The 27,568-nt window shown below is 39.0% G+C and overlaps 1 protein-coding gene and 1 long non-coding RNA gene across 7 annotated transcripts in view; one reads left to right on the plus strand and one right to left on the minus strand.

Annotated features, from left to right (window-relative positions):
* The window catches only part of LOC115274058, a 308,694-nt gene extending 300,171 nt beyond the window's left edge, over positions 1 to 8,523 (plus strand). The window contains exons 4-5 of the long non-coding RNA XR_003901068.1: positions 7,113 to 7,182; positions 8,362 to 8,523. This is a non-coding gene — a long non-coding RNA (uncharacterized LOC115274058). The remainder of the gene's footprint in view (positions 1 to 7,112; positions 7,183 to 8,361) is intronic.
* Positions 1 to 27,568, minus strand: part of GRM7 (glutamate metabotropic receptor 7) — an 850,676-nt gene that overhangs the window by 96,223 nt on the left and 726,885 nt on the right. The gene's annotated exons all lie outside the window — the stretch shown is intronic.

Genomic DNA, 27,568 nt, shown 5'->3' on the forward strand with positions numbered 1-27,568 from the left:
TCATCTGGAATATTGATATGTCATGACCACTAAGTTAAGGGCTATTTGCATAATCAAGGGAAAAGACTATTTTGGAATATGGTCTTTGAGGAAATTATGGTATCTTATAGAAAGCATTACTTTTAGAAGATGGGATGCTTAATGTTTTTATGATTTGGCAGAAATAGGTTTGTAACCAGGAGTAGACTTGGGCATGTTGTCATAGTACAGGGATGACCCTTGGGCACTGAGCTGTGTGCACACGATCTGTCAGTTTGTACATGAGTGAAGTGATTAGTGCTCATATTACCATGAATCCGGAGTTTTCTCTGTATCTACACAAATCTACTGTATGTGAAAATAGATATGTTGATGGGGCACCTGGATGGCTTAGTCAATTAAGTGTCCGACTTTGGCTCAGGTCATGATCTCACGGTTCGTGGGCTTTGTGCTGACACCTCAGAGCCTGGAGCCTGTTTCAGATTTTGTTTCTCCCTCCCTTTCTCTACCCCTCCCCCACTCATGCTCTGTCTCTCTCAAAAATTAGTACAACAAAATTAAAAAAAATAGATATGTTGAGATGCAGTAACAGATACCTTTTTAACAAGGAATATTTATAAGAACCTGCATGGTCTGCCACCAGTTGCTGTCCTGATATAGACAAACAGGGCTATGCTTATTACCTTCAGTGAGACCTGACCCTTGGAATTGTTCTAGCATACTTCCTGGAAATGTTCTTCTTTTAGAAGGAATATGCCTTAAGTTATCAAATATTTGCAGTGTTTTTACTATGCCCATGCCCCCATTAGATACTCAGGAAAATAAAGATGAATAGGACAGAGTTTTTATCTTCATTTGGTCAAAGTCCAGTGGCAGAGAAAGACCAGAACACTCACTCCTTTCTCTCTGTTAATATGATTACAAGAAAGCATAGGACCTGAGAAGTAGGGCAAGACAAGACATAAACTGAGGCTCAAGCTCTAACTTGAAAGATGAATAGGAGTTTTAGCCACGTGGACAAGATAAGAAGGGGTATTTCTGGCAAAAGTTAAGCATACATCAAGATAAACCATCTATAGTTAAAATTTGCCATAAACTGATTTTGAAGAAATCCCTTTTCTAAAATTTGCTGGTTGTGATAACATAGCATATTTTTCAAAATGATGAATAAGTCAGATATACTTTTTGTGGTGGAGTGAATTAGCTTGTACTGGCTTGCAGCAATTTTGGCTTTGGATCATGATAGTATTACACAAAGGACTCTGGGCCTTAGAACAGGGTGAACAGCTCCTAACAAAGATCGAAGTAATTATCTACTGAAGACGCTACATGCAAATGCAGCAGGGCAGTCTATAGTTTTTAGTTGAGAAATAATGAATTTTATCTTAAACACCAGTGACAATATCATCTAGAAAAGTTAATTAAAGATGCCATTTCATTAAAGAAGTAGGCTGGTGTGACAGCCCCATTCCTCAAAGTTCCTGATGAAACAGACAGTGGTTAACATCCCTCAAGTTCTGCTTGACTTCAGCCAAAGTTTTCTTTAGTCATTCTAGAGATTCAATCCATGTACATCTGCTGGGTTCACTCTTCACTCTTTAGGATTTTCAAGTACCAGCTACTCTTTGATGTTTTAGGAGTTACAAATTCCTGCCTTCCTCCTCTCACTTTTATCCCAGAAAACTATCTATAGTTGTGTTGTGCTGCATGGTAGCTAGTAGCCAGATGTGCTATTTAAATTTAATTAAGATTTTAAAGTATTTCATTTCTCAGTTATACCAATCACATTTCAAGTACTCAACAGCCACCAAGACTCGCTACCATATTTGGCAATGCACGTTAGAGCACTGCCATTCTCACAGAAAATTCTATTGGGCACTACCCACAATTAATACCAGTTAAGCATATTATAAGAGTATTAGGTGATGCTCTTCAAGAATTTTTTTATTTTTTGTGAATATATTTTTCACATCTGGTCCACTTACTAGTAACCTTAAAATATCTAGAGTTGTTTAATTTTTTAAGTGCAAAATCAAATCCCAACCATTCCCACCTTTAGAAAATATGACAATGTGTTTAAAACGTAGCATATGCTTTCAGTTTGCAATGGGAAAAACACATGTAGATGTTTTTGTTGTTGTTTGTTTAGAAAATAGGTTCCTAATTAGCCCAGCAAAGAATAAGATGATATGTGACAAATTACTTGATTTTAAGCAGGTAGCAGTGGTGGACAGATCAGAAGTTTGAGTAAACTGCCTGGTACAGAATAAGATAAGTTACACATATGTGAGCTGAAACCTACTTCTTCTTTCAGATTAGACTGCCAGCCAAGTCATCCAAATGTCACTCCACACATAGAAGGAAAGGAAATGGGAACTGGACATTGGATATGATACCATGAGCTAGACACAACTTTGGAGTTTCCATGTATCTGTGGAATGAAATCTACCAGGCTTTCTGAATACTAAATTAATAGCAGCATCTTTGTAAACAAAAAGCAAGCATAATACATAGGACAAATTGGGATATTTTCTCTTAGGCTGCTGGCAATATCTATTGTTATACATACATCCAAGGTCAAAGAGTAGGACATTGCTAATTAAGAAAGAACCCTATTTATTGGAATGTAATTAAGTTGATGAGAATGAGCTATAACAAAAGATGCAAAAAATAATGAAAAAGAAAAGGTCAGCCTGAAAGGGTCTTGTTGATAAATCATGGGGTGCATACAAAGAAATAAAGTAATGGGAATGCCTTGCAGGGAACGAACATCAATGATAATTTGGCAATTTTTGTTAGTACTTTCTAGTAGGCTAGTGTGCATAGCTCAAAAAAGGAAACTTGTTTGGTGTGGTTTGTAGAAGCTGCTAGGTACAGTGCAGGGTCAGGAAAGGCTTCAATACTGAGGACTGCAGTAATTCCTGTTTCATTCCTCTTTCCTCACATGCGCCCTCCTCTGCACACCAACTTCCCTGGGGTTTTTTCATAGCTCTTCTCTCTCCTGTTCTCCTAATTTACAGCAGCATATTTTATTTTTCTTCTTCTTCTTTTTTAATGTTTATTTATTTTTGAGAGAGAGCGAGTGAGCAAACACAGAAGCAGGGGGTGGGGGGTGGGTAGAGAAAGAGAAGGAGACACAGACTCTGAAGCAGGCTCTGGGCAGTCTGTGGAGAGCCCAACATGGGTCTTGAACCCATAAACTGAGATCATGGCCTGAGCCAAAGTCCAACACTTAGGGACACCTGGATGGCTTTGTCGGTTATCTCTCTTTTTTAATGTTATATTTATTTTGAGTGAGAAGAGATAGTTCAAGTCGGGGAGGGACAGAGAGAGGGAGACACAGAGTGGGAAGCAGGCTCCAAGCTCTGAGCAAAGGACTGTTGACACAGGGCTTGAACCTACAAACTATGAGATCATGACCTAAGCCAAACTCTGGTGCTTAACTGACTGAGCTACCCAAGCACCCCTATAGCAGTATTTGAATGGTTAAGGCATAGTCTCTAAAATGAAAGCACCTTATTTCAAATCCCAACTCCATCACTTGCTAGCCATATATCTTTGGATAAGTTACTAAACCTCATTAAGTCCTCAGTTTCCTCATCTATAAAATGAGGATAGTAATACCTACTACATCAGGTTGATAGTTGTGTTACTCATTTAATACTCCTATCATGAATAGTTCTGGGATGGAACAAGTGCTTTGTGCATGCATGCCATCATTAGCAAAATGTGCTGTCTTCAGGACTTTTTTTTTTTTTTTTTTACAAAAGTCTGAGACATTTATTCCACACAACCCTCCTGGATAGGTATTATTATCCCCATTTAGCAGTGAAGCAAATGGAGGCTCAAGAGATACAGAAGCTAAGAGTAAATGGCCCAAGGCCAGCAGCCAGCGAGGGCCATAGCTAGGATATCAACGTGGCTTTCAGGGACCCAAGTCTTTGTTCAAAGTTACTACACTGAAGTGGCCCCACTCACCCCAACTCACCAGCTCCAAATCACAGGGAAAGACCATAGTTTGAAAGTGGCATGAAAGCAATCGGTGAGGATACTGCTAAAGGCACAAAGGCCCAGGACAACGCCTATGGGCGCCTATAGCACAAGGGTGTTTTCAATAGGAAGTCTGCTCAGATGGAGGGAAAAAGGGATTTTAAAATAGTTCAACACACACAGAAGCACATGGCTATCCTCTCCTCCTTCCAAAGCAAATTCTTTATTGTCCAACCAACCAACAATTGTTTAACGAGGCCTAGCACTATACTAGGTACACTGTTCCCAAGTTCACATTTTGGTCACATGATCATTTTAAGAACATACACCTCCTATTCCTGTATTCGCTAGGACTATTCTAGATTTTGATGTCCATTATATTTTATCACCTAGTTTGTACCTTCCTCATAGTAGACATCAATCCATATTTGTAGATGAATAATTGTCTGATTCCACCATCTTTTGGTGGTCAATCAGGACAATAGTCAATTTTGTTTCCCTTTCTATCAAAGTATAATCTTATTTTCTGTGTATGCTTCTTAAGGTTATCCTGTAAAACTCCAGATTGGCTATCAACACTAAACATGATTTTAAGAAGCAAAAATGATTTACTGCAGACTTTTCTCACTCTATCATTAAGATTTTTTTTAAATAAGTTTAAAACACGTTAAATGCAAACTTTGATAACTAAGTTTACGCTAAGGGCTAGATTGTAGACTGATGGTGATCAAGAAGAGCAAATGAATTTGAGAGACATGTAGGACATAAAATGTGATACTTAACATGGAAGAAATTGTTAAAAACAATAGGCCCCAAATGGAGTGGCTAATGCTAATCCTCATGTCTCCACTCCCAGATTCAGTTTTAGCTCTCCTAGTTAATTAAGAATTGCCTGATCAGCACTAGTTATGTAATCCATCTGATAGACCCCTGCCATCCCCCAAAGGAAAGTGACCTTGCTACAACCAATCTACTTTGGCTAGTATAACTTCCTTGTCCCCATTCCCTTCTGCTTCTAAAAGTCTTTCATTTTGTATAGCTTCTTGGAGCTCCTTTCCATATACCAAATAGATGCTGCCCACTCATGAATTGTTGAATAGAGCCAAACTGATCTTTACAATTTGTTCAGTTGAATTCTGGCTTATAATGAAGTTAATGTTATTGCTCTCAATAATAGTAATTAAAATAATTATGTTCATGTAGAATAAGACTTTACTTATCTCCATCTTCATTAACAGATGTTTAACATATATTTTGATCCCCATCTTACACAATGGAAAGTAATCTTCAACACATTTCACACACGTTACCACTCAGCCATTTTGATTTTGTAGCACCATCAGTTCATTTTCAGTAAAATAGAATCTAAGATGCTGTATGGTTGCAAATTAATAGTCCCAGATTGATGAGGCTCTTGCCGTATTTTCCATAGGACACTAATTCCTTTACTTTGTATCCCACATAAGCACAAGTGAAACATGCAGACAGCCTTCAAACAATACAATGAATAATGATGCTGGCTTAGCCTCTATTCTACCCTATCTCCACCAAATACATTTTCTATACCATAGGGAGAAATCTGTTGCTCCTAAAATGTAAGTCAAGTACTATAACTTCCATGTTTAAAATTCTCCAAAGCCTTCCTGCCACACTAATTTTTAAATGTTTGTTTATTTTTGAAAGAGAGTGAAAGTCCAAGTGGGGGAGGGTTAGAGAGACAGGGAGACAAAGAATCCAAAGCAGGGTCCAGGTTCTGAGCTGTCATCACAGAGTCCGATGCGGGGCATGAACTCACAGAGTTTGAGATCATGACCTGAGCTGAAGTCAGACGCTCAACTGACTGAGCCACCCAGATGCCTATCACCATAATCCTTCTTTAGGTCTTCTCTTAAATATCACTTCCTTAAAGATGCCATCCCTAACCCTTTAACCTTAATTAAATCCCATTCTATGACTTTCTCTTACCCAGTGCCATATTTGTCTCACTTGTGATATTTATAATTTAATATTTTAAGACACACACATACATATTTATTTGTTAGTTTCCTTATATTTTAATCTAGCGCAATGAAGGGAAAGTCTGGAGACCTTCATTATTGTTCCAACCAGGTAAGGAAGGTTGCTACTAGGAATTTCCTGGTAAGATATTAAACAATATCCCTGGCCCTTATGTTGCACAGGACAGTTCTCCTTCTCCCCATACCCCAAAAGAATTAACCAGTATGAGATATCAGTAATACTGAGGTTGAAAAACTCAGATCTAGTTCCACCATTATACTGAAAGCCTCATGAAGGTTGTCCCTTCTCTGGCTTGTCCATCATTGTCTCACAACCCAGCAAATTATCCTAAAGGAAAAATTAGTCAGTAATATAAAGAAAGAGGGGAAGGTGGGCGAGATGCCCTCCAAATGTAGAGTCTCAGATTCTACCAGGAGTCCTATTCCATTGGGGTGGTTTCATTAAAATAAGTATCTCTGATACTCATCACTGCAGGTTACTTCTAGCTGAGGCACAAATATTCCTCTCTTGGAATCTTTGTGGTGTATAAAGCCAGAGATTTGTAGCAGAAACAGACTTTCCCAAAGGTGAAGATCACAGGGCACAGAGAGAAAAAAAGGACAGTGGTTCCAGCCAGCTGACTGACCACTGGTGGTCTGGTGTAATTGTGCACCATCCACCTTCTACATTAGATGGGTCATTGGAGGGGCCAATTGTATTCCTGTTGTCTGGTCCCCACAAGTGAAAAACTGAATGATCTTGGCCTCAGAGATCTGAATGTTTGGTAAATAGTTGGCTATGAAACAGACTACAGATCCAGAGGGGACTAAATAGAGGGCTTTATAGGCATTTCATCTTCTACAACATCTAAGTGTTGCAGGGATTATCATAATTGGCATTTCTGGAAAAGTCCTATTATTAAGAATTCCTCCTTCACTTATTGGACCAGGCACTTGGTGGCAACATAATCAGACAGAAATTTAAAAGTATCACACATCAAAGGCTGCCAAATGCCAAAGTATTGTCAAATAGGCAGCTATTCCATAAGGATCAATTTTGTCCCAAATTCATAGCTCTATGAAATTGGGAAATAGGACATAAGCTTAACTGTTTTTGGTAAAATGTTATGCTTTTCTTCTATAAAGGAATTGCTTGACTTCAATGATAATGTCAGAAGTTGTCACTGGAGACAGGTCAGCTCACCAAAGCACCGAGGTAGGTTGAGGATACTATTGAATTCTAAGGGACCAGCCCAATCTGGTATTTCCAGTTCCAAATGATTTCTAAAAGCCTTCATGAAGTGAGAGAAAACATGTTTGGATAGTAACCATCCATCCCATTCCCCTTATTATCTTCCCTCCATCTGGTCAGCAGGAAGTACATCTGGCAATGCTGTCAGTGTGGTGGGTGAGCTCCACAGAGATGCAGGTCACCACTGAAATCTGATTTGGCAATCAATGGTGTTTTGTAAATTTGCACAACATTGGCCACATACTAAAAATAGTGAGGGGGCTCAGTGATTCCATCGTCACACTTGTTTGTGTCTGATCAAACATCTTAGGGAAGATTACACAGTCTTATAGTAGGTGAAAATTATTACCCCCCCTACCTTGTCATCTGTGTTCCTAAGGGGGGCTTTCTTTCATGAGCCTTTCCCCACCCTCAACTTACTTAACCTTGATAATGGAAATCATCCTTATCATTAAAGATTTGGGGGCAAAAAAATGCATGCAAAGTATCAAGCATATGTGCAAATGACTGCACCTCAGGCTAAATTTTAGGCGTCACATTACACTAACAATGTAACTTGCTTTAAATACCACCTCATTTCTAACTCTGAAGAGAGTCTAGTGATTAATTCAAATTAAACTACTCCAGAGCCAAAGTGGTATGTGTTATAAAACACGAAAGCAAACTGGCTGAAAATTTTAATTTTCCCTACTTATTAGCTATCTGTTCTGGGAATAAATTGAAGGTGTTAATTTCCTGGGTTTCAAATCTATTTTAAAATGTGCTAAGCTGAGAAAGAGAAAAAAAAATGGAATGTAGAATAATCTTATCTTTGAGACAAAATTAAGAAACTTGGTTATCTTTTCAGAATTGTGCTGGCTTTTGAGATACTATTTTAGAGTTTACCTGGCAAGTTCTGGTTACCTCCTCCATGTGCTGCTTAGCATAAGAAAACACATAAAGCAACCTTGTGATGGGGTAAACTGTGTACCCCCAAATTCACCTGTTGAAGCCTTAACCCCCAATGTGACCAGATTTGCACAGTGCCTTTGAGTAGGCAATTAAGGTTAAATGAGGTCATCAGGGTAGGCCGTAATGAGATGGAACTGGTGTTTTTATAAAATATGAGACCAGTTAATTCTCTTTCTTTCTATGCATATTCAGACTTAAGACCACATGAGGACACAGCAAGAAGGTGGCATCTGCAAACCAGGAAGAGAGTGCACAAAAACCCATCCCTGCTAGCCCCTTGATCTTGGAATCCTAACCCCAAGAACTGTGAAGAAAATAAGGTCTATTGTTTAAACTATACACACTATGGTATTTTGTAGCCCAAGTTAATAAACAACTCTAATTCTCTGCTTTCATCATATAGAGCCAGGTATTACTGTAAAGTCTCACAAGGAGGTCCATTTCTTGTATAATTTCATCTAACTGGTGGACCCACTATTTAGTAATGAAAACAACTATCCCAAATTCCACGCATTTTAAGCTGTGCTATGCATGTCACTTGCTTCCTTAACAGAGTCTTTATAAACTAGTACTATCCATTGGTCTACTAGGATTATCCTTTTTCTAGATAGACAGGATAGGTGGAGATGCAGAATATATATCTTCATGCCCACTCTAATCCAGATGGCAACAAACACAAACTTAAAGGCTAGTCAGTTAATCACTGTGTAGTCTAAATAATGTCACTGCATGTTCCTAGAGGTACAAACTTGGTCTCAACTACCAGGACGTGGGTCAAATTCTGGAAACACACTAGGATTGCTGTCACTTGTGATCCTTCTACTACCCAAAATGCTTCTCTACCGACTCTCACTTCAGGATGAATCAAGAATGTCTCCTATTCCAAGAAGGCCTCTCTGACTCCCCAAACTTGAGTTAGCCATGGAATTACTTACTTAAAAGTGCCCTAGAGATTTCTGTTCCAAAACACATTTTTTTACAATTGAAAAAAGGTAAGTGACTTTTTGTCCCAGGACCAGGACTCCTAGACATGATTTTTTTTTATACAACACATTAAAATATTTACATGTAAACTAGTTTTTCCTATGTAATTGAAAGGAGAAAGGAGATTATAGTTTGTAACTAAGTGCCAAGCACTGAGGATATGGAGATCAAGGAGAGATGGTTCCAGTTCTTTCTAAAGTCATAGAGTGGGCAAGTTAGATTAAGAACTTTATCTGAAGACTCTACCACAACCCCTGGGCTGGCACACAGAAGTCCTTCAGTAAAAGAGTGGTGAGTGAATTAGCTACTATCTATAACACAATTGAAGTGTATACCACCTATTTTAAGACAAAGGACAGAGGACCCTAATTTCTTGTTATGTCAAGGAATAACTGCCTCAATTTAAGCAAAAATCTTGAGAGCTGTGCTTTGAGTTTTAAAGGAAAATAGTAGATATATTTTTCCTGTGAGGAAGATATAAATTTGGAGTGACCAAAGAGCAGAATGTTATGGGCTGAATTGTGTCTCCCCAATTCCTACATTGAAGTCCCAAGCCACAGTGTCTTAGAATATGTGACTGTATTTGGAAATAAGGTCTCTATATAGTTAACTTAAAATGAGGTCATTAACATGAGCCCTCATCCATTCTGACTGGAGTCCTCCTAGGAGGAGGAAATTGGGGTGTCGACATGTGCCTGCACAGAGAAGAGAGCATGTGAAGACTAAGGGAGAAGGTGACTATCGGTAGGCCAAGGAGGAAGGTCTCAAAAGAAACCAAACCATCACCTTGATCTTAGACTTCAAACCTCCAGAACCATGAGACAAGACATTTCTATTATTGAAACCACCCAGTCTGTGATACTTAGTTTATGGCAACCTAGCAAAGTAATAGAGTAGAAAACACATACCTTGAGATACAAGTATTTTCCAGCAAGCTACAGCACCAAGCCTTCAACTCTGACTAGTGGAGATTTTGTAGTTTTAACACTGTGCAAATACCTGTCATGCTGACCTTTCCACATCTACGAAGAAAAATTTCTTATTGTCTTTATGAATATGAGCTGCTTCTTTTCCACTAGAGAATAATTATTTCCTTAGATACCCAACCTCAATAAGCTAACAGGAACATCTAAAACAGGGACATGATCTCTGTTCTACATCCACAGGAAGCTAGAGTGTTCATTTGTACTTCAGGTAATGTTTTTGAGACTAATTTGCCACCTAAGGCCATGTGCTGGATTTCAAACATATGTTAATCAATAAGAGAAAAAATAAAAATGACAGGTTTCTTCTTGGTTTTGTCTTTATAAGCTTGAAATGATAAAAATAACATTGAGTATGGGCTTTATAGCTTTTCTAATCTCTCTTTGCATTTTATTTGATTTGCAATACCCTAACTTGGAAGGATGAATTTCTGATTTGTAGACAAGCAAGCTGAGGCTCAACGACTTATTACCCCAAGTGGAATAGAGCCTGAGAATAGTTGAGGTGGGACTTCATTTCAATGATCCTTCCCCCCCTTACTGGATTACTGATACTTTTAAGGCAGCCAGCAGGAACACAGTTCTGTCTTCAGAGTTTCTATAAAGTGAAAATGAAAGAAGGTGCTTGTTGTAGGCTTCTGGACCTGAGCTACTTATGGTAGATAAGACCATGGTGATGGCAGATTCTCATATGTCACAGCCCTTGGTACTTGTGAATTGTGTCTCCCTCACCACAAATTCATATATTGAAGCCCTAACCCTTGCTACCTCAGAATGTGACCTTGTTTGGAAATAGAATCACTGTAGATCTAATAATTAGTTAAGATGAAGTCCTACTGGAACAGGGTAGGCCCCTAATATAGTGTCCTTATAAAAGAGGGAGATTTGGACACAGACACACAAACAGAGGAAACGCATATGAAGGTGAAGACAAAGCCTGGAGTAATGTTTCAACAAGGAACAGTCATGATTGCCAGCAAACCACCAGAAGCTTTGGAAGAGGCACAGAAAAGGCTGTTCTTCACAGCCATCAAAAGGAATGAACACTCTGATTTTGAATTCCTAGCCTCTTGAAGTATGAGACAATAAATTTCTGTTGTTTAAGTCATCCAGTCTGTGGTCCTTTGTTATAGCAGCCCTGGCAAACAAATACAGTCCTGCCCCTGTGATGATTTCAGAGCCAACAAAGGATCTGGCTGGATTTATTATCTTCAAGGATCCAGTGTATACATCTACCCCACAGAGCTGCTATTCCCTACCAAGTAGTATGGTTAGCTTCTAGCAACTACCAATTAGTGAGCTACACCATCAAACTAAGACACTTGGAGGAAGAGTTCAAGGCTCAGACTAGAGGAGCCTCAAAGTAGTTTTCCTGGGAAACCAGCTTCTGCTACGGGACCCCCTCTACCTCCCGTGGTCTAGTCTCTAGGTCTTCCATTGCCCTAAACCAGCTCCATCATGCTTAACAACATGGTTGCCATGTTGTTGAAACCTGCCCTTTCTTCAGCTGTAAAGACCGTATGTAATCTGCATGTTTTCTCCCTTTTTGGGCCACTCCTAATTCTCCTTTAACCCTCTCACTTTGCCCACCTTTCCTGTACTTTCTCCCTTTGCTATGTCACCAGAAAACTTCCTGGATGCAGATGCCTCTGTTCAGCCTAGGTCTCTATTTGAGATTCCTAATATTTCAACTATCTATACCACATTTCCATTTGGATGTCCAGTATTACTTCAATCTGAACCTACAAAGGCAGCCTGTACAGAAGACAAAGCAGGAGCAGACAGAGGGTATCTTCCTGTTCCTATCACTTTGTATAGCCTTTAACCATTTCTGAGGCTCAGTTTTCCTATCTAGGGAAGAAGCAAATGATTTATAAGGTTTGTTCAGGTATCAAATTCAGAGACTGAGACAGAAAATCTAGTTCCTATAGGAGTTGCTATGCTTTTTTCTAGAGTGCCATTATCTATTCTTCCTCTCCAGACTATGCGCTTTGGATTCTTTCCATTCCCACCTTCTCTAGTAAACCTTGTTATTTCTTTGCTAATCCCTTGCATGTATCTATCTCAACATTCCAGATGCATCATCCCAGAGCTAATCCTTATCCCAGCTACTGGAGACATCTCAAGAGTTTCTCTGCTCTGGGAACTTGTTCCCATTGCCCATTACACTCAATGTTGTATATAAACTGGCCTTTCTAAATCTTTGCTTTCCTTTCTTGCTCAGATCCTCCTAAGGTGAAGTCAAGACTTGGAAAAGACAAAGTGGAGAAATGAAATATTATCACTAATTTCACCTGCAGTGAAATTTCTAAGACAAATTACTGTTTATTGAGCCTCTAAAACTCTTTAGACCCTGAGTTAGGTATTTCCCATACATTATCTCATTAAATCCTTAAAACAACTCAGAAAAAGATTATATCACAGTTAGTAAAGATAATTGTTAATAGGTTAATTAACAGAACACATTGTAAATTAGTAAAAGGAAACCTCACTAACAGAATTGGGAGGTCCACCACCTGATGTCAATTAATAGGAAGAATGTCAACTACATATCCAAAAGAACTATCAATAGGAGGAATCATCAGTTACAGGTCCCAGAAGGGAGATGTACACAATATCTATTATAAGAAACCAACTACCCCCACAATCTACTTAGTGAGAACTGCTTTTTTCCAGTGGACTTTCATTTAAAAAAAAACCCCTCCCAATGTTGTCCTTCTCCATAAAATAACATTTCTCTCCTTTGTTTGCTGGACTTGCCTATGGTTTTGCTATAGCATGCATGTGGCTGATACAGTTCTGTTATTTTCAGATGAACCCACTTTTGTGGGTTAAATAATTGACAGTTTTAGTTTTAATTGTTCACAAACTGTTCTAGCAATTTCCATACATTAAGATTCTGTGGGGTTTGATTTTGGCTCAGGTCATGTTCCCAAGATAATGGGATCAGCGTGGAGCCTGCTTAAGATTCTCTCGCGCTCGTGCGTTCTCTCTTTCTCTTTCTCTCTCTCTCCTCTTCCCTCCTTCCCTCTTTGCCCCTCTCTCCAGCTCACATATCCTGTGTAAAACAAACACTTAACTAAAAAAAAAAAAAAACTATCATTGGAAAGTCCTGTTACCAGATTCTAGAGTGCTATTATCCAAATGTAAGTGAATAGTTATTACAAAGCAAAGTATAAATGATCTGTAGTTTCTGAATGTATTAAATTAATATAATTATGAGTTCCTATGTAGAGTCCTACTACAAATTCTTAATTCCTGATGTCCACATGGTATCTCTCATGTGAAGATGGCGTCTTGTTAGAGAGGCCTTCTTCATCCCATATACGACACACCAACAACCCCACTCTGATCTCTCAACCTGCTTTATTTCTCTTCTTGCCTGTCATCATCAGTTTACTTTCTGCCTCTTTGTTTGAAAGTTACCTCTAAGACTAGTTACTTTGTTTGGCTCACTATTATATCTAGTCCTCAAAACAACCTCGTCAGGTAGACAGTATTACTGATAGAGGAGGCAGTTAGCTAGATATGAACTGGATATAAGGGTGGTGGTAAACAGTGGTTTCTTGGTTTTTCACCTCCTGGGTCTAGTAGCCCAAGAACAACAGGTGCAGAGAAAGCACTCTCCTTTCCAGCCTGTATCCTAAATAACCTATAACTTCATTATAATATATTTACATTGTGGTTTGCACACCACCACCCCCGCCCACTGCCATGGAGGAAGATGGCCAGGACAGTTCTGGCAAGAACCTTGTAGGAACAAAAACTCCCCCTCCTGACTTGTAGTAGGAGGCCCTTGGATGACTGGCAATAATATCAGTCAAAAACAGCCCTAGATATGACCCATAACCTATGCAAACCCAAGTAGAAAAAATAACCCTTCCCCCAGTGCTGTTGCCCCCTCTGGGCCTGCCTGCTTTCCCAGCTTGAGAATGTACTCCTTTTAGTAAACTGCTTTGTGGTTAAATACTTTCCTTCTGACTGTCTTCACTGGAGTGTGGACCCTCATGTAAACCTTTGGTGGGGAATCCAAGAACTGAGACCTCCATTGATAGAACTCAGACTCTCCCACCTGTAACACTACCTCTATACTATAAGGGGCTGAAGTCCAAAGCATAGTACTAACTCGTGCCAAGATTCTAACATGAATCTGATAAACTGTCCCCTAAGACAGTTTGACAAAGTCAACATGTTCTCCTTCCCAAAACTCAAGCCAAGCCAGTCTTCATTGAAGGTTTTCAGCCTTCCTATGTGGGAAATTGCACCTGAGATCTGGCAGACATTAAGTGAATCAACTGCCATGCAATTTCTTTGTCTCTGTCCACTTATCTTCTGAACCTACACTCACCTCACCTTGCCCTGAATCCTCCAGCTTCTTTGACTCCTGTGTCTTTGTGCCTTTAGCTCTAATGACTCGTTATCAGGTCAGAGGCAGCACACACTGACACAAGCTTCAGTCAGCCTTTAAAGACTCCAGCTTGTCCTTGCCACATCCCACAGCCGCCATTTTATATCCCTCTTCTCTCCTCAGATGCCTGCCTTGTGGGCTCCAAGTTCCAGTATGAAATGCCAGGATGACAGTCTTACAAACCGTGCCACAACATCCTGGTAGTTCTGCCTGCCATGCTGAACCATGGCTAAGTCTTCTTCAGTTATCAGCTCCATCCCTGCTTGGAACTGGATCAGTTTCACCCTAATCTGTGTCCTATAGTACAGTATCCTTTCCCAAAGCAATTATCATTGTTGCAAAAATCCCACTTATTTATGGGATTACATGAAGAATGTCTGCCTCCCCTACTCAAACACAGTTCTGGAAAACAAGGTCCATGTCTATTTTCATTGTTGTATCCTTTGCACAATGTATTTATTTAACTGATATCTCTGCAATGCATGGGCACTGAACATATTTGTTGAAAGTCAAGGTGGTCTATTGTGGCATAGGGAGGACGGGGAGGGAAGGTTCATGGCTATATCTTTCTCACTTTTTTATCCCACATGCCTACAACAGAGTAGGTGCTTAATAAATATGTTCACTGAATGATTCCACCAACTGACACTCTAAAATCCATCCCCGAGCTATTTATGAAGCTCTGCTCTACACTCCTCAGGACAAAAATGACCCTGGCTTAGTGATTTGGGGAAATCATTTTACCTCTCTAAGCCTTAATTCTCCCTGAAAAATGGAGATCACAATACCTTCTTTCTAGGACAGAATATATTAAGAGAGATAGAGACATACACTTACAAGGTCTGATGAGGAGAGAGGCGGTGTTCCAGCATTTCTCCAGATTCATAAGCAGAATGTAACAACCTCATCCCAGTTTATCTCAATCTATCTACCATATTCTTGCTTGTCTTCATCAAAAGTCTACCCAGCTTTCAGTGATGTCAAAACCTAGCTGGGATGCCACAGTTTCTCCTATGTCAGCTTTTCCCATTACAAACTCCTATTTTCAGGAGCTCACTGCACTAGTGGAGACTCTGGTTTCATCATTTTCCGTAATTGCTGTGAGCTACCACCTCCCTGCGTATGACATTTCACATATTTTCCTGATATGAACGGCAACAACAAAAAAGCATGTTTCATTGATCAGTGCTGTTTTGTTTCATTTGAGAACGTATTTTAAAAATAAATTAGGCATCTTGTAATGGGTTACAACTAGGGAAGATGTAGTTAGAACACACAAGCTTTCTTAGTTCCCTCTCACCCTCAGCTGACAGGGCTTATTCAAGACACATTTTACAGGTGCATTCCAATGGATGCTAATTTCACCCATAATTCTTTTGGCAGAGTCCAAGTTTCTGTTTAATTAACTAAATGACTTGAACCATCCAATTCTTGTTCCTACTAATGTATCACAATTAGAGCAAACAGTAGCCATGGAAACCAACGGCTTCGTCATAATTCCTAAAACAAGGATGGCTTTACTTTTGAGCCCATCAAATTCACGGCTCTCTGCAGCATACGTTTATGGTTATTGCTACATGGGGATGTGGTCACTCTGGAATGCAACGTGAAGCTCCTCGTTTCAAACGATTGTCATTATAAGAAGTCTGTCATTTCACTTATGTTTGTCAGGTTCCAATCATTCCCAGATCCCTCATATTTATGTTCAATTAGGGAGATATTGCAGTCCATAAAAATGGGTATGAATTCACTATGGGGGTGGGGAAACATCCCTTTTTCTACAACATAAAAAGGAGAAGATAAAAATGTGTGTTGAGCTAAAACTGTGACAGCCTTAAAATTAATCATTCACCTCCTCCTGTAAGATGGGCTGTTCTCCTCACACCCTTGTGGCAAGAATATTAGTTTCTGTAATTTTATCACCAAGGTCTGTTCCAACACTGGAAAGAAAACAGAGGTACACCATTGAAATTCTGGACAAGGCTGCTATAACCTAACAGGCAAGGAGATGGAATCCACTATTCCTGAATAGCAGTTGCTAAATGGTAGTTTACAATTTGGGTTATTTTAAAGCAATTTCTGACTGTATAACTGGCTATAAAAATGAAGGGAAAAGTAACATGCTAAATTCCTCCACCAGCATATAAAAGTCATTTTCAGAATAAAGCCACATATGTATATTTATGTGTAGCACATATATAATATTAGTGCTGGGCCCAAGTGCCACAATACTGCCTGGTACACTGCAAAATATAAATCAAGAGTACTTGGCATTCTGTTTATTTCTTGCAGTTCTGTTTTTTTTTTTTTTTAATGAATTGTGGTTTTAAGTGATACTAGTTCATGGGGCGCCTGGGTGGCTCAGTTGGTTAAGCATCCGGCTTCGGCTCAGGTCAGATCTCACGGTTCGTGGGTTCGAGCCCCGCGTCGGGCTCTGTGCTGACAGCTAGCTCAGAGCCTGGAGCCTGTTTCAGATTCTGTCTCTCTCTCACTCTCTCTCTCTGAGCTGTCTCTCTCTGTCTCTCAAAAATAAATAAAAAGCATTAAAAAAATTAAAAAAAAATAAGTGATACTAGTTCATTGAGATGGCTACTTAACACTTTGTCTACAATCCTGAAATCTAACCTTCCCCCCCCCCCCCGCCATGGTGTTGCATTTAGCTGGGCAAACTGAGTTCCCAGATAAAACAGAGGACACTTAGCTAAATTTAAAGTCTAGATAAACAACAGAGGCATTTTTAGTATGCATTGGTCCCAAGTAGTACATGTATACCAAAAATAATTCAGTTTAAGAAATACTCAATTTAACTGGGCATCGTGTATTTTTATTTGCTAAATCTGGTAACCCTAGAGGCAAAATATTTCTAATTTTTTCTTCAGTCCTGAAACACTATTAATGATGTCAAAGTTCTCTTCACCTTTTCCACTTCTTCATACTAGTGAGGAGTACTCAGCTCCCTGCTGAGGCCAGGCAAGTGAGGGAGCGGGCAGTGAGATTAGGGAATGAAAGCCTAAAAGTAGGGGTTCTTTGGGCTTCATATTCATTTGGCTGCCATTTCTCTAAGAGGGTGAAGGCAGAATTTTAAGAAATGGCCTTGGACCACTGAGACATTTTGCCAACAGCCATCTCACTCATCATGGATAACTAAGGCCAGAAGTGATGAATGCTAAGGAAGTTGAACTTAGAACGGAAGGCATAAAATGTTGTTAGACTATTTGCAAAACATAATGCTTTGCTGACCATTAGTCTAGGACTCTGGGCCACTTGTTCAGAGGGAGAACTTTCTGATTAGAAACTGCATTCTTTGTATCTAGCTTGAGTAAGCCCTCCACACACTGAATCCTGCAGTAGACACACATTCCAAGGATAGATTTGCTTCCTTCAAAAGAAATTCCTGGGGGCACCTGGGTGGTTCTGTCAGTTAGGCATCTCATGATCTCATGGTTTGTGGGTTCGAGCCCCACATCAGGCTCTGTGCTAACAGCTCAGAGCCTGGAGCCTGCTTCAGATTCTGTCTCCCTCTCTCTCTACCCCTCCCCCACTCATGCTCTCTTTCTCTCTGTCTCAATAATAAGTAAACAAAAAAATTTAAAAAAAATTCCTGGATAGCACCCATGTTTCACTGCTCTTCTCAGAGACAAATGGATGACATAGCAATTGCTAATAATTCTTGCAGGACAGAACGTTTCACAGCCGCTTTTGAAGCATCTCTAAAACTTTTCCTTTGTTTCAAAAATGAACCAGCTCAAGACTTACTGGTTAGTAGATAGGCCCTTCATATTTTGCTTTTGGTCTTTACTCAACCTACTGAGAACATGCAGATCTTACTATGTAAATATTTCTAGGCTGATATTTTCCTGAAATCCACCTATTTCTCTTTTGTCGGTGCCCGCATGATGACTCAGAGCCATTGCACTGTCAATTTAAACTTTTATTGACACCTGACACTTGAGTAATATCCCAATTCCTCAATTTCATCATTTAGGGCCAATTTAGTCTTCACATTACGTTGATAACCTAAATTGTTAGCAGAAGCTGTGCCACCACTAGTGAGGAGAAACTTGTCTTCAAATTACATTTAATTACCTTCATTAAGGACGACAGCACTCCGTGACACATATTTGCAAAGTGGGCAGACTAAAATAAGCCTGGTGCATCTCATTTCCTGAACATCCCAGGCTTTTTTGCACCTCTGTCCCATCTGTGTCTAGTCATTGCCCTCTCTGGCATTATTAGGTCAAAAGCAAAGCTGCCCATACGCTCTCCAGTCAAAGATAGGACCATTTTCAGAAAATGCATCCTTTTCCTTTTCCTTTTTTTTTTTTTTTAAATCCCTGAACCTCTCCTGATAAAGACTTTGATAGAGCAAAACTCATTACAGATTTGCATTTTCCTAAGGGACTGAAAGTGGGAAATTTCTGCTTGCAGATGGGGGCTCATGGTCGAGAATTGGATCTTCAAATGAAAGTATGCTCTCTTAAATGCGTACGTGGATCGAATAGTTGTCTGACAGCCTCTGTGGAAAGGGATGTGGCTTTGTGTTGGTTAACCTATGTAGGGGATTCGGGGTTATATAAAGTCAAAACAGACTTTTTAAAACAATGTTCATCCAGACTCAGTTCTATACAGTCTGTTCTCGCTCTGTGATACTTAATTGGGTTCTTTAAAGTCATAGCTGGCAAAAGAAAACAAATTACTTGGGCCTACATGAACTAAAGGAAGGAAACAAAAAACACCTTGTTCTCCTTTCCCACCTTTCCCCCCACATTTCCCAAATGTTCCTTCCAACACCTATGCAGTCCTGACTGCTATAGATAAATGTGGCTACCTAGATCCAGTGGTTCTCTTTTAACATACACTTAAATGGCACTTAAGGGATGCCACACAAGTTCCAAACGCAAATGTGCTTTCGAAGTATTCACCGCACAGCCATAAAAATCCCATTGTGTAAGTACTATTATTTCTCCAACTGGCAAATGCAGAAACTGAGGCTAGAGGGGTGCCTGGGTGGCTCAGTCGGTTAAGTGTCGGCTTTGGCTCAGGTCATGATCTCACGGTTTGTGGGTTTGAGCCCTGTGTCAGGCTCTGTGCTGACAGCTAGCCCAGAGACCTGGAGCCTGTTTCAGATTCTGTGTCTCCCTCTCTCTCTGACCCTCCCCTGCTCACACTGTCTCTGTCTCTCAAAAAATAAAAAAAAGAAACTGAGGCTAGAAAGGTTAAGTGATTTACTCAAGATCACCCTGAGTTCCTTCACATAGAACTGGATATTGATTCCTGACTCAAAATGAAAGAATGGAAGTAAAAAGTGTATCAATCCACAGTTATTACGCACTTGTGTGCCTGTCACTGAACTAAGCATTATCTGGTACTTTCTTCAACAATTCTGTGCACTGTATTCCTACCCTGCCACCCCCACCTAGCATGTAAGAATCCTAAGGCACAAGATGGGCTGTGACACGATTTGCCCAGGGTCTAAAGTTGGATGCCTCCAGGGACAACAGCACAGGACAGGCATTTGGAACCCTGGTCTCCCCTCTCCCACCCTACATCCCACCTCTGTCCTGAAGTGTTTCTCAGTGGACTGAAAAAGTTTCGATTTACTTAAAAACAAATCCTTATTATCTAATAAAGGGCCAACACTTGGAACTGTTTGTCAGGGAGACTCCCCCCAAATCTCTTCCAAACATTTTCCTATTTCTGGTAAGATACTGTCTTGCTGTTTTCTGTCATTGATACATATGTCTTTATCAATCCTGTCCACTCTATCTCAAAGTTGTTTTCTGTTTTGTTTTTTCTCTCCTTGATTTATTTTGTTTTCCTTACTTGCAGAAATCTTTTATATTTTCTTATTTCTTTTGTTTGTTAATAATATTTGCATCCATTCTGTCATTCCTGTGTTTTATTGTTTCTGGGTCACTATTCATCTTAGAAAGTTCTTCCAATTCTAATATTTTTCAAATTTATGTTATACTTATAGATGTTTTTCTTTTTAATTTTAGCTATTTTCCTTATCTACAGTTTCTGTTGTGCAAGATATGAAGCATAGGCTGAAATATTTTTTCCTTTCATGGAGAATATCCAGCTCATTTCACATTGTGCAGAACATCTTAACTTCATGATTTGCAATGACACTTTTATTATAAAGCAAATTCCCATACACATGAGTTTCTCTACTCTCTATTATGTTCCACTGACATAACTTTAATTATGTTAGCCTTGATAGATATCTTGCCATGTGATATGGTAAGCCACCAACACTACTTTTCCAAACTTGCCTTTATTATTTATTTTTCTACCATATTACTTTTCAAATTGGCTTAAACATTCTTACCAGAATTACATTGAATCTATATATTAATTTTGAACTGATAATCTTCTTCCTCTCCAAAGCCTATCTCTCAATTCATTAAGGCATCCTTTCAGTCTTTCTTCCTCAAGTCATTAATTATGGCAGTAAAACTAAAGTAAACCTATTGTCTGTGGCAGGGCTTCTAAAGTAATCAGGGCTTTTCATTTGTAACTTCATGGTTCTACATTGTCAGATAAAAAGATTTTGAGGTCCTTTTATATGTCTCACCTACTCCTGAAGAAGTTTATTATAAATATGTAGGAGAAACCAACTGTATACATGGGATAAGAAAAGCATATCATATAGGAAATAAACACGGGATTCACCGGCTGATGAATGCTAAAGTGTGGTGGCAGGAATGTTCAGTTTGCCTGTAGTCATGAAGGGTATCTGTAAAGAGGATGGGGATATTAGCTGGGTCCTAATATACCTAATGAAAGTTTTGATTACTGTACTGAGTGAAATCACCAAACTCAGCTTAACCAGATGCAATATACATTCTCTATTAGCATCTTGAGATAGAAAGTTTCAAGGATACTCTATGTTAGGTGTAATAAGCACACAGATCATAGCTTGTTGTACTTGAATATATTCCAGGTTACAAATTTGGTTTTGGTGGTGAGGGGGAGCATTTAGTGTTGAAGGAGCCCTATGCCCTCCATTTTAGAAGCTTCATAAATTTGTGCAAAATGTTGCTAACCGTAAACGCCGTTAGCATAAGACATTGTATTTTATCATACAAACATCTTTATTTAACCTTTAAGTAAAGTAATATCTAAATAAAACATCATTAAAAATTATATTTCAGGACCCTTCTGCTAATGGCATACTATGTATTTCAGATCAACCATTCCAATGAGGACTAGAAAAATTGAGCAAAACTGAAAATATCTGTCTCTGTCTACCTACCTACTTACCTAATCTGTTTCAAGTTCTTAAAGAGAAGAATTTATGGAGAAGATCCTAAGAAAGAAGATTTAAAAAAATCCTCATATTTTGGAAGGTTTTATTTTTTTCCCCTTTTTTCTATTTTGTGTTCCTCCAGGAGCCATCTGCTGATTCTGGAAAACATTGTATTCATCCAGGATTTGATATGAGACCTCAAAGGGTCATAAGCTACTAATAAGCACTATTTAGAAATATACCAGTCCAAACAGAGCTCAGCTTAGACTTGCTTAAAACAAAAGTCAATATTTTCTACTACTTCAAATTATCTGTACAGTTTTTCCTATATAATATTCAGTAGGTATTAATTATCAGTTATTCAAGGTTACAAGATTGTGAAACAATGGTAAAAAAAAAACAACCTCAGAATTCAGTGCATAGATTTAATGTTAGATTGGGACAGAGCTCAAAAGATTAGAAGATATATCAGAAGAGGAGTGCCTGGGAGGCTCAGTTGGTTGAGCATTTGACTCTTGGTTTTGGCTCAGGTCATGATCTCATGGTCATGGGACTAGACCCTGTGTCAGGCCATGCTGGGCAACAAAGCCTGGTAGGTGATATTCTCTCTCCCTCTACATCTGCCCCTCTCACACATGCTCTCACTCTTAAAAAAAAAAAAAAAAAGTTAAAAAAAAAGAGATGTGTCAGAAGAAAGTAACCAAAAAGAGAAAATTCAAATAAAAAATAAGATTCATTAAGGCATCTCAGTATGCACTTAAAATGAGAATGGGGAAGAAGTTGTATTCCTCTTGAACTTGGTCGTTCATGCTAAATCTATTTGAGGAGTGGACCATGATTGTGGATTCTGGGTTCTTATCTTTAACTGGACTCTTCAGTTTCTGCCATGACTCAAAACTTACTAAGGTGTAAGTGACAGGGGAAGGGAGACCTGGGATGCAGTAATACTCTGATTATTAACTTGGGTGCTTGTTATCTTTATGTGTTCATTTTGTGAAAACTCACTGAGCTCTTATATTGTTCAGGTATTTATTTTAATTAATTCATTAACTAATTTTTAAGTTAATGTTTCCCAAAGGTTGAATATCAGCATTATCAGAACTTCTAATATAAAATTAAGATTCCTCCAACTTGCCTCTACCGGGACTTTGTTACATGTGGTAGGAAGTTCGGTCAGACTATCAAACATGGGGCCCTGATGACAGAAGTTGAGATTTATCTACTGCTGTCTTCTGAAACAGCTTAGATCATGCTATTGCACAATGTCTTGTTTAGAAGTTGTCATAGAGATGAAACCAAGGCCCTGATCACCTGTTTTCTCAGACAAAGGCATATGTGGTTGGGAGAATGCCTGAAAGATATTCCCTCTTGTTAAAGTTGTAAATATTCTTCAACTTCTAGGGAAAAACACAACACTGTACATTTGGATGATGTGGACATTTCCTTCTCCCACCCAGGGAGCGATGTCCTTATGTTTATATTCTGAGTGTCAGGGATGAATGATGCCACATATTGAGAGTGTTCCTCAAATGCCCAATCACCGTCTGGGCCGAAATCTAGCTACTCTTAAAAATGTTTTGTCGGCTATAATTTAATCTTGTTGAAATATGCTGGACATATGTACATTACAGTTTCAATGCTGAATGCATAGACTAGGCCCTATCCAGCAGTTGGAGGGCAATAGTGGAAACAAATCTTTTATTGGTCAACCCAACACTTCCACTATCTCTACCTTTACCATCCAAGCAAAATCTCATTAATCTGGTAATCACTGATTCCAAATCCACATTCATTCAGACTAAGTGAAACAGGCAGAATTTAACTCAGCTGATAAAAAGTATTTTCCAGGCAAACTGAGAGAATAAATACATTGGGAGATTGTTTTTAAGGTCTTTACATCACATAAATATGTTAAAGACTTAGAAACATTAATTATATATTCATGTTGCTGATAATTATATGTTCATATTATCTGTTCATTAAAGCAGCTCATTAATTTACTCTGAAAGAGTAATTGGTTCAAGTTACCTTGCATATTTGAAAGAAATGAAATTCTGCTTCCTTAAAGATAAGCAATGGATCTTTTACTGAATCTAATTGGTCCTCTCCACAAGCTAGTTCAAATGCATGCAGTTTTAGAGAGGCTGCCTTTAAGAATTCTTCCAGTGTGCCTCAATACATTAATCTCTCCTCTAAATCTAAGCCTTCGCAAATATTAGCAAATATGAATGGCTATTTCCCAAATCTTAAGGAGTCATCCATCCAAAATCCCTTCTACCCTTCATCTTAATTCTGCCCTTTGATGCCACATGGGGACATCTGAGACTCTACACTATGACAGCCCATTGTATATTTTAAGATGTCTATTATGTCTAATTGAGCTGTCTTACCTTCAGGTTAAATATATCCCATTTCCCCCCTGGTTTAGAGGTTAGTTTTTCCAGGATCTTTTTAAACTTGGCCACTCATTCTAAATCCAGACCTGCCCTGTTCCAACAGTTGACAGCAGTTTCAAACCAAGCTCCTCCCTCAAAAGTAAAGATTCTTCTTTGCTGCATATCTTAGCCTGGGGCCTGACATAGGAAATGCATATTGTCCAATGGTTTCAAACACTTTATAAATACTATTTCAATTTAATTCTGAAAATCAACTCAAGAAAGTAGTGACTATTGTTTTTATACCCCTTTTAGAGATAAAGAAACTGAGACAGAGATGTTAAGGACACCTAACGGTATATAACCTAATGGTAGTGAGCCAGCCAGGGCTTTGGAACACTGGCTTTGGAGTCCAGGTTCTTTAATGGTACTCTTTAACCATTCTACCATGCCGTATTATTAATGCCATCAATATAGAACTACAATCCAAGGCTTTCAGAAAGGTCTAAGAGAGGATCTAGCAAAGCTAGACAGAAGACGTGGATCCAAAAGAGGACAAGAGATGTTAAGGTGAAAAAAACAGGAATAAAGTCCAGGCTATTGCCTTTCACTCCAAAGCTCTTCCCACAACATTATTCATGAGAAATGTGAATTACTTTAAAACATTGTTCTTAGGTTGTTTTTTTAAACTTATTTATGATTATAGCACCATTAAATTGAATTAACTTCAATGTTCCTCATCTCTAGATTTTTCTTTGCTGTGGTTCTCTGCCTTTAATGGGCATATGCAGATCATCTGGGTATCTTGTTAGAATGCAGGTTCTGATTCTGATTCTGATTCTGGGGTCACAACTAAGAGTCTACATTTCTGTAGTGCTCCCACATAATGCCAGTGATTTCAGTATATGCATGTGAATTTACAAGCAAGGACACAGCTGTTCTAGTCCCTTGGGATCCAGTTTCCATATCCAGTCACTGAAAGGCTTGGCCTTGATAATCACAAAGACTCCTTACAGCTCCAGCAAGATTATGGTATTTAAAAAAAATTTTAATGCTTATTTATTTTTGAAAGAGAGAGAGGAGAGAGAGGAGGAAGGGCAGAGAGAAGGAGGGACACAGAATTCAAAGCAGGCTCAGGCTCTGAGCTGTCAGCGGATAGCTCCACACTGGGCTCAAACCCAGGAATGGTGAGATCATGATGCTTAACCAAGTAAGCCATCAAGGCACCCCTATGACATTTTTTTCTCATTTCTCTCTCTCCTAATTACTCTCCTGGACTCTCTCTCCTAATTCCTCTATCCTCTTGGCTAACTTTCCAGCTTGTTAGCTGTGATTATAATATGTATATTAGGGTTAAGAAAGTCCTTCTAAACAAACCTGTCTCCCAATCTTGGCTTTGGAACTTTGTAACTCCTCCCTAAAGCTCAGTTTCCTTATCTGCAAAATGCATATTACCCCTTTACCCACAAAGTGAGTAAAAGGAGGCCCCCTCCATCAAGATGGTGTTTACACCAGCCCAGTGTGGCAAACAACAGACTTTCATTTCTATTTTTCCCCACCACCACCGCCACCACCACTCCCAAGTAAGTTACAGATTCAATCATATCACCTGCCTTCTCACTAGAGGGTATTAGCATTTGCAAAAAGTTCATCATACCCATATTCATTATCCAGGGGACAGAGTCCTCCCTATTATACCTAAAAAGAAGATGCTTCTATTTTATCTGCAAGTCAACAATAGGGGGTTGGAATATGTAAAGCCACCTTAAAGAGAAAGTGGTCCTTGCCCAGAAGATTAAAGCCAAAGGAGACTTACAAGGCTATATATGACTTAAAGCAAGAATAGTGGAATGAGAGAGAGGTTTGGTTTGCCTGGAGAAACTACCTTCTATGAGCTAGATGCTCATGTATCTAATTCTTCTGGCAAAAACATCCTATCTGAGGGCAGAAAGAGTTACTAAACTTGCCCGAAGCCCTTAACCATTCATCCATCTGACTCTCCATTATTTACCTAACCATAGGAGAGAGGACACACTAGCTATGCTAAACTAGATATGATGGTTCCAAGGGCAGTTGTTTGACACTGCAAACTAAGCTGCTACTCTATTTCTTAAAATTAGTTTCCTGAGCTTGGATTATTCAAGAGGGCCTATTATATAGGTGGTAATTGAGTCTGATGGTCAGAGTGCATGTAAGCAAACACAATTTAATCCATGGATGAGTCCTATGGAACTGACAACGCAGAACAGTGTGATCCACAGTAACCTGGGAGACAAAGACCACGGAAGGAAAGTCACTTGCTTTAGCAGAGTCATGGAGGACTTCTCTAAGGAAGTGTCCTTTGTGTTCTGACCAGAGTTGTGAGAGATGAAGAAAGAGGGTTCTGTGCTGATCAGGAGGTCATACAGAAGCATAATAGGAAATAAGTATCATGTATTCCAAGAATAGAAAGAGGGAGCGTGGCAAGGAAGGCAATATAACAGATAAACTTGGTTAGAATAAAGGCAAGGACCATACCATGTGGTCCTATTAAGTTTTGAAGTTCCTACACAGAATTGTGGGAGCAAACTTTTCAGAGTTTCAATTGGGTAACATCATAATACTTTACATTAAAAAAGAATGGAAGTAAACAACAAGTCCAGAGTGCCAGTCGTAGTGGCAAAGAAGGATTAATGTTTGGGTTCAGGCGGTAGCAATGGAGACCAGAAGGAAAGAGGGATTACAGACATTTTGGAGCAAGGGCTTGAGCAGAGACCATTTCCTCTTCCCTAAAAGGTTTTCTGCATCCCCCCTGTTTTCTTCCTAAGTTCCATGTTTCCTCCTTACCACAAATAGTTCATTCATCTTTGTACCATAGCTCATTGGCCTCATTCCCACCATTCTCTATCAAATTACAGGGTCATTGATAAAATAGGCAAAAGTGTTTTCTTTTTTTTTAAATAATGACTACTGGTCACTATTGGTCAAGTACTGTTCAAAGGAATTTATGTGGATTCATTTATTTAATCCTCACAACAATCTAAGAAGATAAGTAGATATGGCTAGCTTAAACTTCTACTTGGATCATTAGCATCTCCACTTCATCAATGAGAAATATGAGGTTTGGCAAATGTAAGTAGTGTGCACAGGTCTTGGGATATTCATACACATTTGTGCAATTAAGTGATTATGACCCATGAGGAAATGGACAAGTCAATTCTACTAAGACTGCTTTGCATATAAATGCTATCTAAATATTTGAGGGTTGATAGTACACTGCACTGGCTCTGTTATGTCTAGTGAAAAAAATCTATTATTACACATTAAATATCTTCTTATTGATGTTTGTTTCTTAGTGGACCAGACAGAATGATCCAAGTAAAAGTTTAAGCTAACCATATCCTATTGCTTATCATCT

Source organism: Suricata suricatta, chromosome 12 (genome assembly GCF_006229205.1).
Source record: "Suricata suricatta isolate VVHF042 chromosome 12, meerkat_22Aug2017_6uvM2_HiC, whole genome shotgun sequence".
NCBI lineage: Eukaryota > Metazoa > Chordata > Mammalia > Carnivora > Herpestidae > Suricata > Suricata suricatta.